The sequence below is a fragment of the Xenopus laevis genome, chromosome 4L (genome assembly GCF_017654675.1).
Source record: "Xenopus laevis strain J_2021 chromosome 4L, Xenopus_laevis_v10.1, whole genome shotgun sequence".
Taxonomy (NCBI): domain Eukaryota; kingdom Metazoa; phylum Chordata; class Amphibia; order Anura; family Pipidae; genus Xenopus; species Xenopus laevis.
In genome coordinates this window covers 4380763-4392938 of record NC_054377.1, presented here as the reverse complement: position 1 = coordinate 4392938, position 12176 = coordinate 4380763, and the positions used below count along the sequence as shown (strand labels likewise).

The following is a 12176-nucleotide window of genomic DNA, read 5'->3' as shown; positions in this document are numbered from 1 at the left end:
TATCACAATGCTAACAATTAGTAGATATCTTATCTGCACAATATAGGGACCATATGCTGCCGCTGCTCCTGAGACTCCTGTTGCACGGCAGCACGGACAATGGCCCTCGCCACCGACAGGAACGCTGTTTGACAAGCCATCGGTCGCATTTTTTTTTAAAAAAAAACTCTGGGGCGAGGGGGCGGGGTGCCCCTCTAATCTGCATTTTCTTTCTTCCCCAGGTGAAGGTTGAGAAAAGCAGATGTCAGCCCCAGAAGCAGCTGTCTGCTACGGACGATTTAACACATTCCTGGCTCTTTTAAAGCCATCAAATCCCATTTCATATTTCTACAGGCAACAGATTTCAGGAATTTTGTCTATTAAAGGTCTAGTGCTTTCCTTTGCTTTAATCTCCCACTCTCACAGCTAAATCAGCCATTAAATATACTTTACCAACAGTATCTTCACCATGCAGGGGTCGAAAATACAACCTTCACTATAGATTCTACTTTATATATCATTAAATGCAATGTTAATGTAACAAGGAAACAATCTTTAATCCTCCTACTTTAAAGGGGGTTGTTCATCTTTAAATTAACTGTTAGTATGATGTAGAGAGCGATATTCTGAGACAATTTGCAATTGGTTTTCATTTTCTATTATTTGAGGTTTTTGAGTTATTTAGCTTTTTATTCAGCAGCTCTCCAGTTTGCAATTTTTAGCCATCTGGTTGCTAGGGTCCAAATTACCCTAGCAACCATGCACTGATTTGAATACAAGGTTTAAATATAAATAGGAGAGACCTGAATGAAAAGATAAGTAGTAAAAAGCAATAACAATACATTTGTAGCCTTACAGAGCATTTTTTTTTGTAGATGGGATCAGTGACCCCCATTTGAAAGCTGGAAAGAGTCAGAAGAAAAAGGCAAATAATAAAAAAAAAAATATAAAAAAAATAAATAATGAAGACCACATGAAATGTTGCTTAGAATTAGCCATTCTTCAACAAGGACTGTAGAACCAACAAAGCATTAAAGGGGTTGTCGCCTTTTAGTGATATTCAGACACTTTGTAATTAGTTTTCATTTTTTATTATTTGTGGTTTTTGAGTTATTTAGCTTTGTATCCAGCAGCTCTCCAGTTTGTGATTTCAGCCATCTGGTTGCTAGGGTCCAAATTACCCTAGCGACCATACATCGATGTGAATAAGAGGTTTAAACATGAATAGGAGAGGCCTGAATGAAAAGACAAGTAATAAAAAGTAGCAATAACAATACATGTGTAGCCTTACAGAGCATTTGTTTTTTTAGATGGGGTCAGTGACCCCTATTTTAAAGCTGGAAAGAGTCAGAAGAAGACAATTATTAAAAAAAATATATATATATAAACAATAAATAATGAAGACCAATTGAAAAGTTGTTTAGAATCATCCATTCTATAGCATACTAAAAATTAACTTGAAGTTTAACCACCCCTTTAAATTGCACCGCTCAGCATGGCAGCACCAGCAAGCAACAGGTTAATAAAGGGCCCCTGTGTAGCATCAGTCTTTAACTACACATTGCACTGGCACCTATATAATTGGGAATATAAGTATAAATTTGGCCTAAATGGTTTTCAGTTTTTTTTTTTAAAGGGGAACTGTGCCCAAAAACTTTAGTGATTGTAAGCAACATACGTGAATCTCCCATGTGTATCTGAAAGCACACGCGGGTTCCTTCTTAGTTATTTGTCAAGCGTTTGCACCTGCTTCGTTCTGGAAAACATCATGTGGGGGGGGGGGGGAGAAATAGCTTGAGGCTACAGGAATCCAGCACTGATGGAGTTAATGGATCTAGCCAAAACTAGAATGTGCTTTTAGACAATGAAAGTCCCAGGCCCGGGGGGTGAGGGGAGTGGTTGTGTAAAAACACCTGGCCTCTTTATTCCTTCTGCCTGCGAGTGCACCCGACTGCCGGCTGTGAGTGCCAGCTCAGATGAAGTCATTTTCCCTTTCTTCACAGTCCGAATAATACGAATAATACAGGGTGAGGAGGAGGAGGGGGGCACAGGGCTGGAGAAAAAAAAAGTATCAGTGGGATGCTGGGAGTTACAGTTTAAAGGAGAAGGAAAGGTTAAAAGTAATTAAGCTTTATCAGAAAGGTCTATATAAATACACCAGTAAACCCTCAAAGTAATGCTGCTCTGAGTCCTCTGTCAAAAGAAACAGCACATTTCTTTCCTTCTATTGTGTACTCATGGGCTTCTGTATCAGACTAACTGTTTTCAGCTTAAACCTCCAGGGCTAGGGCTTGAGCATGCTCAGTTTGCTCCTCTCCCTTCTCTGCTGTAATCTGAGCCCAGAGCTATGAGTGAGCAGGGAGAGACTCAGGCAGGAAGTGATGTCACACCAAGCTAATATGGCAGCTGCTATCCTAAAGCTTCTAGAGAGCTTCTAGAGCTGTTACTCGGGTATGGTAAAGCATTCTGCAGAATAAATATAGTTTTATAGCTGCACTATTGTGGCTTATCTATTGGCAATAAACTGCCTAGGTAACTTTGCTTCTCCTTTAACAAAAGCACAGAGTCAGGGTTGACATCAAGTATAAAACAACGATGACTACTGTAGGGGCTTCCAGTGAATTTTAGGCCCACTGTGATATTTTAATTTATTTATTTATTTTTTTCTTAACAGGGTTCCTTTGACCTTTGCTGCTCCCTAATAAACTGGAAAGGCAAATATTGGCCCCCAACTGGCACTTACAAAGGGCCCGCTGCACTGACAACATGAGGGACTGACCATTCATTTGCATTTATGATAGTGGCCCCTTATTTGGGGCCCAGGGTAGGGTCTCTCCCTAGGGAAAGGAGAATATACAGAGAAGCTCATTAATCAACACTGGGCAAATTTGCCCTTGGGCAGTTACCTATAGCAACCAATCAGTGATTAGCTTTTTAAAGCCAGCTGCAAGTAGAACAATGAATGCAGCAATTTGATTGGTTGCCATGGGTTACTGCCCATGGGCAAATTGGACCAGTGTTGATAAATGACCCCCACTAGTGTCACATGGAGAGGAAATACAGAGTGTTACGTTGTAACAAAACAGACGTGGTGCTAAATATTGCCCAGATTTGTTCCGTCACTGTGACTGTCAACAAGGAAAACTGTCAAGTTCTCCTCCTATGGGGAACAGCTCAGTCCAGGAAAGCAACATGGCAGCTTCTATCAGAAGGAATACTATACTAAAAGTGAGCAAACGCTAGAGTACATCACAATGCCTTTGGGTTGCTAAGGAGCAAAAAAAATCCCATCCCCTTGTTCCGAGTTCCCCCTCCAATAAATGTTTGCGAGTACATAAGGACATCAGCTGCGCTGCCTCTGTATGTAATTATCCTGCTTTACTGGCCTCTTCTGCAGCAAGATGGTTCCGCTTTATAAAGCCAGGGACGGGGTGCTCCGAGTTTAAATCTCTTAACTCTTTATTTATTCTTATCTTACAGCTGTCTTGTGGGGGGCCTGTGTATTCCTTATGGCACTATAAGGGCTATAACTGTGGGATAATGTGTGTAGTAAAGTACAAGTAGTAATTGTGGCAGTGCCTATAGTGTAGGGATGTACCGAATTCAGTTCGGGATCCGGCATATGCAAATTAGGGGCGGGGAGGGAATCGTGCGACTTATGGTCACAAAACAAGGAAGTTAAAAAAAATTTCCCACTCCTAATTTGCATATGCAAATTAGTGTTCTGTTCGGTATTTGGCCAAATCTTTTGCGAAGGATTCGGGGTTCGGACGAATCCAAAATGGTGCATTCGGTGCATCCCTACTATAGGGTCAATAACATATTATATCAGGGATGTCTAACATGTAGCACCCTAAACTGAACGCTGGAAGATACAGGGATGTGTAGTCCAACAACAGTTTCAAGTTCGATTGAATAAGGGCAACACACGGGGTATTTTGCTCAACAGTCACCGGTGGGGTCCCAGGTGCAAAACAGGAGCAATATCCCAAGGCTTACTCTGCACATAAAGCAATAGTAAGTGTTCTGGGATGACTAAACATTGGCTGCTTTATAACATCTCAGGGAACTGCAGCAACGCAGTCACATGATTCCTCCCGAAATCCACATGGAACACTCCGTAGGTCTATTCAACACCCCCCCCTTCAGAACCAGCGCTCTCTTTACTTTCCCTTTTTTTAGGGATGCACTGAATCCAGGATTCCGTTCAGGATTCGGCCTTTTTCAGCGGGATTTGGATCCAGCCGAACCCTTCTGCCTGGCCGAACCAAATCCAAATTTGCATATGCAAATTAGAGGGGGGATTGAAATCGTGTGACTTTTTGTCACAAAACAAGGAAGTAAAATATGTTTTCCCCTTCCCACCCCTAATTTGCATATGCAAATTGGCATACGGATTCGGTTCGGTATTCGGCCAAATCTTTCGCAAATAATTTGGGGGTTTCGGCCGAATCCAAAATAGTGGATTCGGCCGAATCCTTCTGCCCGGCCGAACCGTATCCTAATTTGCATCTGCAAATTAGAGGTGGGGAGGGAATTCGTGTGACTTTTTGTCACAAAACAAGGAAGTAAGAAATATTTTCCCCTTCCCACCTCTAATTTGCATATGCAAATTAGGATTCGGTTCGGTATTCAGCCGAATCTTTTGCGAAGGATTCAGGGTTTGTCCGAATCCAAAATAGTCACAATTCATACGAAATCCGCCGCTTTGGATTTTCCATTTAGAGACAAGTCAGCTGGTCAATAGAAACAGCTACATTACACCCCCTACAAGGAAATGCTGTTTTATAGTGAGAATAAAAATTCCATATCTTCCCTTCAAAACTCCGCAGGTCTGTTTCGTAAGAACCGCGGCCAAATCCGGAGGAGACCGCTCTCCTATCTATCTCATGTAAACTGCTTGCAACACAGCCACATTGGGGTCAACCCCGATTCCTACATCCCACCATGAGCCAAAAATACTAAAAACACAACATCTTCGTGTAAAGGTGCAGCTCATCTGCGTTCCCACCGAATTACCGACTACACAAAAAAACTACACAATAAAAGATTAAACAACATATATTTGCAATTGGTTTGCATTTTTTGTTATTTGCGGTTTTTGAGTTATTTAGCTTTTCATCCAGCAGCTTCCCAGTTTGCAATTTCAGCCATTCTGTTGCTAGGGTCCAAATTCCCCTAGCAACCATGGATTGAATTAAATAAGAGACTGGAATATGAATAGGAGAGGCCTGAATAGAAAGATGAGTAATAAAAAGTAGCAATAACAATACATTTGTAGCCTTACAGAACATTTGTTTTGTAGATGGGGTCAGTGACGCCCATTTGAAAGCTGGAAAGAGTCGGAAGAAAAAGGCAAATAATTGAAAAACTATAAAAAAAAAAAAAAAAATGAAGACCAATTGAAAAGTTGCTTAGCATGAGCCATTCTAGAATGTACTAAAAGTTATAGTAAACCACCCCTTTAAAGGGGAAGTACACTTAAAATGCTTACCCATGCTGCACCACAACACAGTGCAGGGGAATAAACCCCATGAGGTCAAAGCACTTAGTAAAGCATAACAACCAATCAGAATATTTCTTTATTGAAGCAGATCAGTCAAAGCTGATTGGCAGCAACAGGTTTCTACTAGAGTTCCCATAGACTTCCTGGACTAAATGCCATCCCACAGCTACTGGAAGCCAATTCCATGCACCTACAACTCCTTTATATTTTATATATATATATACTATATATATTAAACCTGAACAGATAAAATAGTGATGAGACTAGATTGCATGCTGCAGACTGCACATCTGCCCCCCATGTGTCTCATCTTACTGCCTGGGATGAATAGGGAAATAAACAGATTGCATCATGGGAACGTTGGTGGGAATGCCTCGTTTACAAGCAGCCGCTTCCGTTTCGCCAGATAAACAGGGAGACGAGGAATAAAGTGAAATTCCTTGGTTTGGCCGCCCCACGTTGACGATTGTGACCACAAACATGACATGGGCCTGACTGCAAATAAACAGATTAGTCTCCTTTAAGTAAATGTTTGGCCAATCAGCTGCTGGCGCAGTGAGGAATCGTACTGATAAATGGCACCTGAATACCCTCTCTGTGATACCCGACATGTAATACCCGCTGTGTAATCAGCAAGTGTAATTGTGACGTCACTGGGTATTTCCATATCAACCTGTGGCCCCAACATGGCTCATGCCAGCGATCTTATTGGTGATTCCACCAACCAACCGAGTCCAATCAGAATTTAATTTAATTTTACATGCAGGGCTTACCTTACATGAACCATGGTCCATAGCTGTCAGAGGATGCTGGGAAATATGTACATACTAGCCCCGCCATCACCTGCTTTACTATATACTTACTAACCCACAAATACAGCCTCTTACCCTTACAAGCTCTTGCCTTACTATACACACTATCCCACAATTCTCCTAACACCCCCTGGTGTTATTATAACCAATATCCCACATCTAGAGCTCCTTTTCCCCAACACCCTCTTGCTTTACTATACACACTATCCCACAACTAGTTTATTTTCCTCACAACCTCTTGTATTACTATACACACTATCCCACAAATACAACCTCTTTTCCTTACAACCTCTTTTATTAATTTACACACAATCCCACAAATACAGCCTCTTTCCCTTACAACCTCTTGTATTACTTTACACACAATCCCACAAATACAGCCTCTTTCCCTTACAACCTCTTGTATTACTATACACACTATCCCACAAATACAGCCTCTTTTCCTTACAACCTCTTGTATTACTTTACACACTATCCCACAAATACAGCCTCTTTTCCTTACAACCTCTTTTATTACTTTACACACAATCCCACAAATACAGCCTCTTTCCCTTACAACCTCTTGTATTACTATACACACTATCCCACAAATACAGCCTCCTTCCCTTACAACCTCTTTTAATACTTTACACACTATCCTACAAATACAGGGGATTTTTCTTTTCCTTACAACCTCTTGCATTACTATACACACAATCCCACAAATACAGCCTCTTTCCCTTACAACCTCTTGTATTACTATACACACTATCCCACAAATACAGCCTCTTTTCCTTACAACCTCTTGTATTACATTACACACTATCCCACAAATACAGCCTCTTTTCCTTACAACCTCTTTTATTACTTTACACACAATCCCACAAATACAGCCTCTTTCCCTTACAACCTCTTGTATTACTATACACACTATCCCACAAATACAGCCTCCTTCCCTTACAACCTCTTTTAATACTTTACACACTATCCTACAAATACAGGGGATTTTTCTTTTCCTTACAACCTCTTGCATTACTATACACACTATCCCACAAATACAGCCTCTTTCCCTTACAACCTCTTGTATTACTTTACACACTATCCCACAAATACAGCCTCTTTCCCTTACAACCTCTTGCATTACTATAAACACTATCCTACAAATACAGCCTCTTTCCCTTACAACCTCTTGCATTACTATAAACACTATCCTACAAATACAGCCTCTTTCCCTTACAACCTCTTGTATTACTATACACACTATCCCACAAATACAGCCTCTTTCCCTACAACCTCTTGTATTACTATACACACTATCCCACAAATACAGCCTCTTTCCCTTACAACCTCTTGTATTACTTTATACACTATCCCACAAATACAGCCTCTTTCCCTTACAACCTCTTGCATTACTATAAACACTATCCTACAAATACAGCCTCTTTCCCTTACAACCTCTTGCATTACTATAAACACTATCCTACAAATACAGCCTCTTTCCCTTACAACCTCTTGTATTACTATACACACTATCCCACAAATACAGCCTCTTTCCCTTACAACCTCTTGTATTACTTTACACACTATCCCACAAATACAGCCTCTTTCCCTTACAACCTCTTGCATTACTATAAACACTATCCTACAAATACAGCCTCTTTCCCTTACAACCTCTTGCATTACTATAAACACTATCCTACAAATACAGCCTCTTTCCCTTACAACCTCTTGTATTACTATACACACTATCCCACAAATACAGCCTCTTTCCCTACAACCTCTTGTATTACTATACACACTATCCCACAAATACAGCCTCTTTCCCTACAACCTCTTGTATTACTATACACACTATCCCACAAATACAGCCTCTTTCCCTTACAACCTCTTGTATTACTTTACACACTATCCCACAAATACAGCCTCTTTCCCTTACAACCTCTTGCATTACTATAAACACTATCCTACAAATACAGCCTCTTTCCCTTACAACCTCTTGCATTACTATAAACACTATCCTACAAATACAGCCTCTTTCCCTTACAACCTCTTGTATTACTATACACACTATCCCACAAATACAGCCTCTTTCCCTTACAACCTCTTGTATTACTTTACACACTATCCCACAAATACAGCCTCTTTCTTGACACCATCTTGAGAGGTTATTTTGCACAGTTACAGCCCCTACCCAACATTATGTCACCTTACTACACACAACTACACCACAGTTACATCCCCTTCTCCCCCTGCCACTATCTTTACTATACACACTACACACGGTTATAGAAAAGTGAGGCCTATTGGGTATTAACCATTCGGGATTCTGTTCTATCTCTGCTAGGTGAGTTTAAAAATACTTTCCCTTTTCATTACATAATATTTTTATTGTTACATTTTAATGTTAAAAAGTAAAAAAAAAACAGAAATGATGGGATAATGGGATTCCCTGTGGAACAGCACTTTTATTAAATGTCATACGGTACAAGGACAAGCTGTAAAAGTGCGGATCCAGCGTGTGATCCACAAACACAATGTCCAACAAGGATTTATATTGAAATGATCCATTAACCTGACAACATACACTGTAACCAGTAACATCACATTCTATCAGAATCGGGGGATTTATTCAATCACATTCACTTGAAAAAAATTCTAAATATTCCGTCCAATTCATGAGGGGGGGGAGATAAAAGATCCGGAAAGCCGGAGGCGGGAACCAGAAATACGGATCCAAGGAGAGCAGGGGGACATTGCAATTAAGGATACAACTATATGTTTATTTATATTTTAAAAGAAATTACCGATTTTGATGCAATTGTTAAAAAAAAGGAGATTAAAATCTCAGAATTCTTAAATTAGCGGAATCGAAACAATTAGGACAGAGCCAAACCCAATTGTGATGAATTTGACAAGAACTGGACGACACTCATTGAAATTCACAGCTAATAAAGATTTAATTGGAGTTATCACAAATATTGTAAGGGCTTTTACTAATTACGACCCCCTTGAATTTTATTTCCTTTTCCACAGGGGGCCCATTTAAAGGCACAAGGGCCCCCCTCTAATTTGTCTCCGAGACGAACACTCATTGAGCCGAGCCTCCCGGGAGTTAATAAAGACCAGAGATAATTAGCAATGGAAAGATTCATTATGACACCGGCCAATCAATAAAGGAGCAGACTCAAGAGGAAGAAAACATGATTTTAAAGGCCACGTTAAACCCAAATTCATCTAACGAGGTGCCCACCGGCCTGTATAATTATCTATAATTATCGTAATGACTTTATGGCAATAGATGCAGCGGCGATGTACAAAATCAAAGCAAATACCTTCCCGGAGCATATCAATATCTTAGAACCGGAAATCATTATTGGGGGAGATTATGAAAGTTCCGTGATTATCATGAATTGTCTAATGAGCAGACGGCATTCTGGGAATCCACTCGGTAAAAGCACGCGGGGGGTTAACATTGCCTTATGAGACAACAGGGCTGCGGATTACAATAAAAGCTCAGGGCGGTGGAAAATTCCAAGACAAAGATAAATAACAAGAGCAAGTTTTCTGTTGCGGAACTACAACTCCCAGCATGCACCAAAGGCCAGTTGTAGTTCAGCCATTGTTTTGTTTTTTGTTATTTTCTCCTACCGAGAGGGAAGTTTGCAGGATGAAATCCGCCCGGGGTCCTTTTCTGCACCCAGCGATTGTGTCGACTCCGGAGAATGTTCCACTTGAACTTGTAAAGATGCAGCGGCGGCAGGAACGGCCCTGGAATAGGGGGACATGAAAGTATTTTGGATTTTCATTCTTCTGCCAATGCAGGGGGGGCGCCTACTAACCCAGGGGAAGGGGGGGTATTGAGCGCCCAAGAGATTCTGGGGAGACCTATGTGTGGGTGTGTGTTGAGTGAGTGTGAGAGTGTAGAGTAAGTGTGGGAGTGAGTAAATGAGTGTGAGAGTGTGTGAGTGTAGAGGCAACTGCAGGGTGAAGGGGGGCACTGAGCACCCCAGAGATTTCTGGGGAGACCTGTGTGTGTAAGTGAGAGTAAGTGTGAGTAAGTGTGGGAGTGAGTGTGTGTAAGTGTTGGAGTGTGTGAGTTAGTGTGTAGATAAGTGTGTCAGTGTGTTATGGAGAGGGTGTGTGTCTCAGTGTGTAAGTGAGTGTCAGTGTATGAGTGAGAGTGAGTGTGTGTAAGTGAGTGTGTAACAGTGTCAGTGTGTTAGAGAGAGAGCGTGTCAGTGTATAAGTGAGTGTGTGAGTGTGAAAGTGAGTGTGAAAGTGAGTTAGAGAGTGTGAGTCACTGAGTGTGTGAGTGAGAGAGAGACTGTCAGTGTATCCGTATGTTAGAGAGTGAGTGTATGTCTCAGTGTTTGAGTGTATAAGTGAGTGTGAGTGTGTCAGTGAGTGTCTCAGTTTGTGAGTGTGTGTGTTAGAGTGTCAGTGTGTTAGTGAGTGTCTCAGTGTGAAAGTGAGTGACTGAGTGTGTGAGTGAAAGAGTGAGTGTGTCAGTGTGTTAGAGAGAGACTGTCAATATATGAGTGAGTGTTTAAGTGTATCCGTATGTTAGAGAGTGAGTGTATGTCTCAGTGTTTGAGTGTATAAGTGAGTGTGAGTGTGTCAGTGAGTGTCTCAGTTTGTGAGTGTGTGTGTTAGAGTGTCAGTGTGTTAGTGAGTGTCTCAGTGTGAAAGTGAGTGACTGAGTGTGTGAGTGAAAGAGTGAGTGTGTCAGTGTGTTAGAGAGAGACTGTCAATATATGAGTGAGTGTGTAAGTGTATCCGTATGTTAGAGAGTGAGTGTATGTCTCAGTGTTTGAGTGTATAAGTGAGAGTGTGTCAGTGAGTGTTAGAGTGAGTGTGAGTGAGAGGCAAGTTCAGAGTGAAGGGGGGGTCTCCCAGCAGTTGATAAGTTTTTCCTTCTTCTGTGAAAATGTCAAAAAATGTTTGGGGGGGTCAGCCAGTGTGAGTGCAGCTGAGAGAGGACAAGGGGGGGAGCAGCAGAAGTTGCAGTGGGGGGGGGGCAGATCCCTGAGGGACACACGTCTGACCCCCCCATTTCTACTGAAGTCTCGGCACTTCCTGGGGCCCCTCGTGTGTGACTGACCCCCCCTAAACTTACTGACCCCCCCAGTGACCCCTAAACCAGACACAAGTGCCCCCCATGTGACTCACCAACAAGCGGAGCCCCCGTGTGACGAGCGACTTGTCCCTCAGTCTCTGCTCTTGTTCCTGGGGGGGAGCGGGGGGCGCTCGGCAGACTCGGGGGGACCCGGGGGGAGGGGCGGCTCAGGGTGAGAGGACGGGGCGCGAGCGATGTGAGGAATGATCGGAATGACGAGAGGAATGAAATGAACGTCAGGACCGAACTAGCGGAGGGGGAGGAGCAGCAGGGGCGGGGCGGGACACTACTGACGTCAGGCGGCTTTCCCCCCAGTTCCCTCCCCTCGAGAGGCGGAGTCGACTGACGTCACGGGGCGGGGCAGCGGCTGTCTGGGCGGGAAACGAGAGGGTCGCGGAAACACTTTCACTTTGGGCAGCAGCTGAGGGGAGGGGGGAGTGGCCCAACTGAACACGGGGAGAAATACACAGATTTGTTTTTATTTATATCAATCTTATAACTTGTCATATAGACACTTTGTTATTCACCAGCTGCACTCTGTGACTTTTATTTACTGCACTGCTGCTCCTGACTGTGTGTAACTGACTGACACCCCAATGTTTCTTTATACCTGAGTTTATTTACTGCCCTGGGACTGACTGTTACCCCAATGTTTCTATATATCTGTAACCTTGTTATGAGCTAAGGGGGCCCAGTCTGAAGGTCAGTTAGGGGGAGATTTGGGGTGAGTGCTTATTTGTACCCTGGGTACCCCTGGAACTATAGCAGGGTGACACCCCAATGT

At 42.4% G+C, this 12176-nt stretch overlaps 1 protein-coding gene across 7 annotated transcripts in view; it reads right to left on the bottom strand.

The window, feature by feature from the left end:
• The window catches only part of tead1.L (TEA domain family member 1 (SV40 transcriptional enhancer factor) L homeolog), a 107072-nt gene extending 95408 nt beyond the window's left edge, over positions 1-11664 (bottom strand). For 5 of the 7 annotated variants that reach the window (XM_041589736.1, XM_041589737.1, XM_041589738.1 and 2 more), the window contains exons 1-2: positions 11446-11664; positions 9925-10044 (exon numbers count right to left, since the gene is read on the bottom strand). The gene's annotated coding sequence lies outside the window, so the exon portion shown is untranslated. The remainder of the gene's footprint in view (positions 1-9924; positions 10045-11445) is intronic. The other 2 variants (XM_041589740.1, XM_041589743.1) reach the window with 1 other exon arrangement.
• Between the last annotated feature and the right edge of the window lie 512 nt (positions 11665-12176).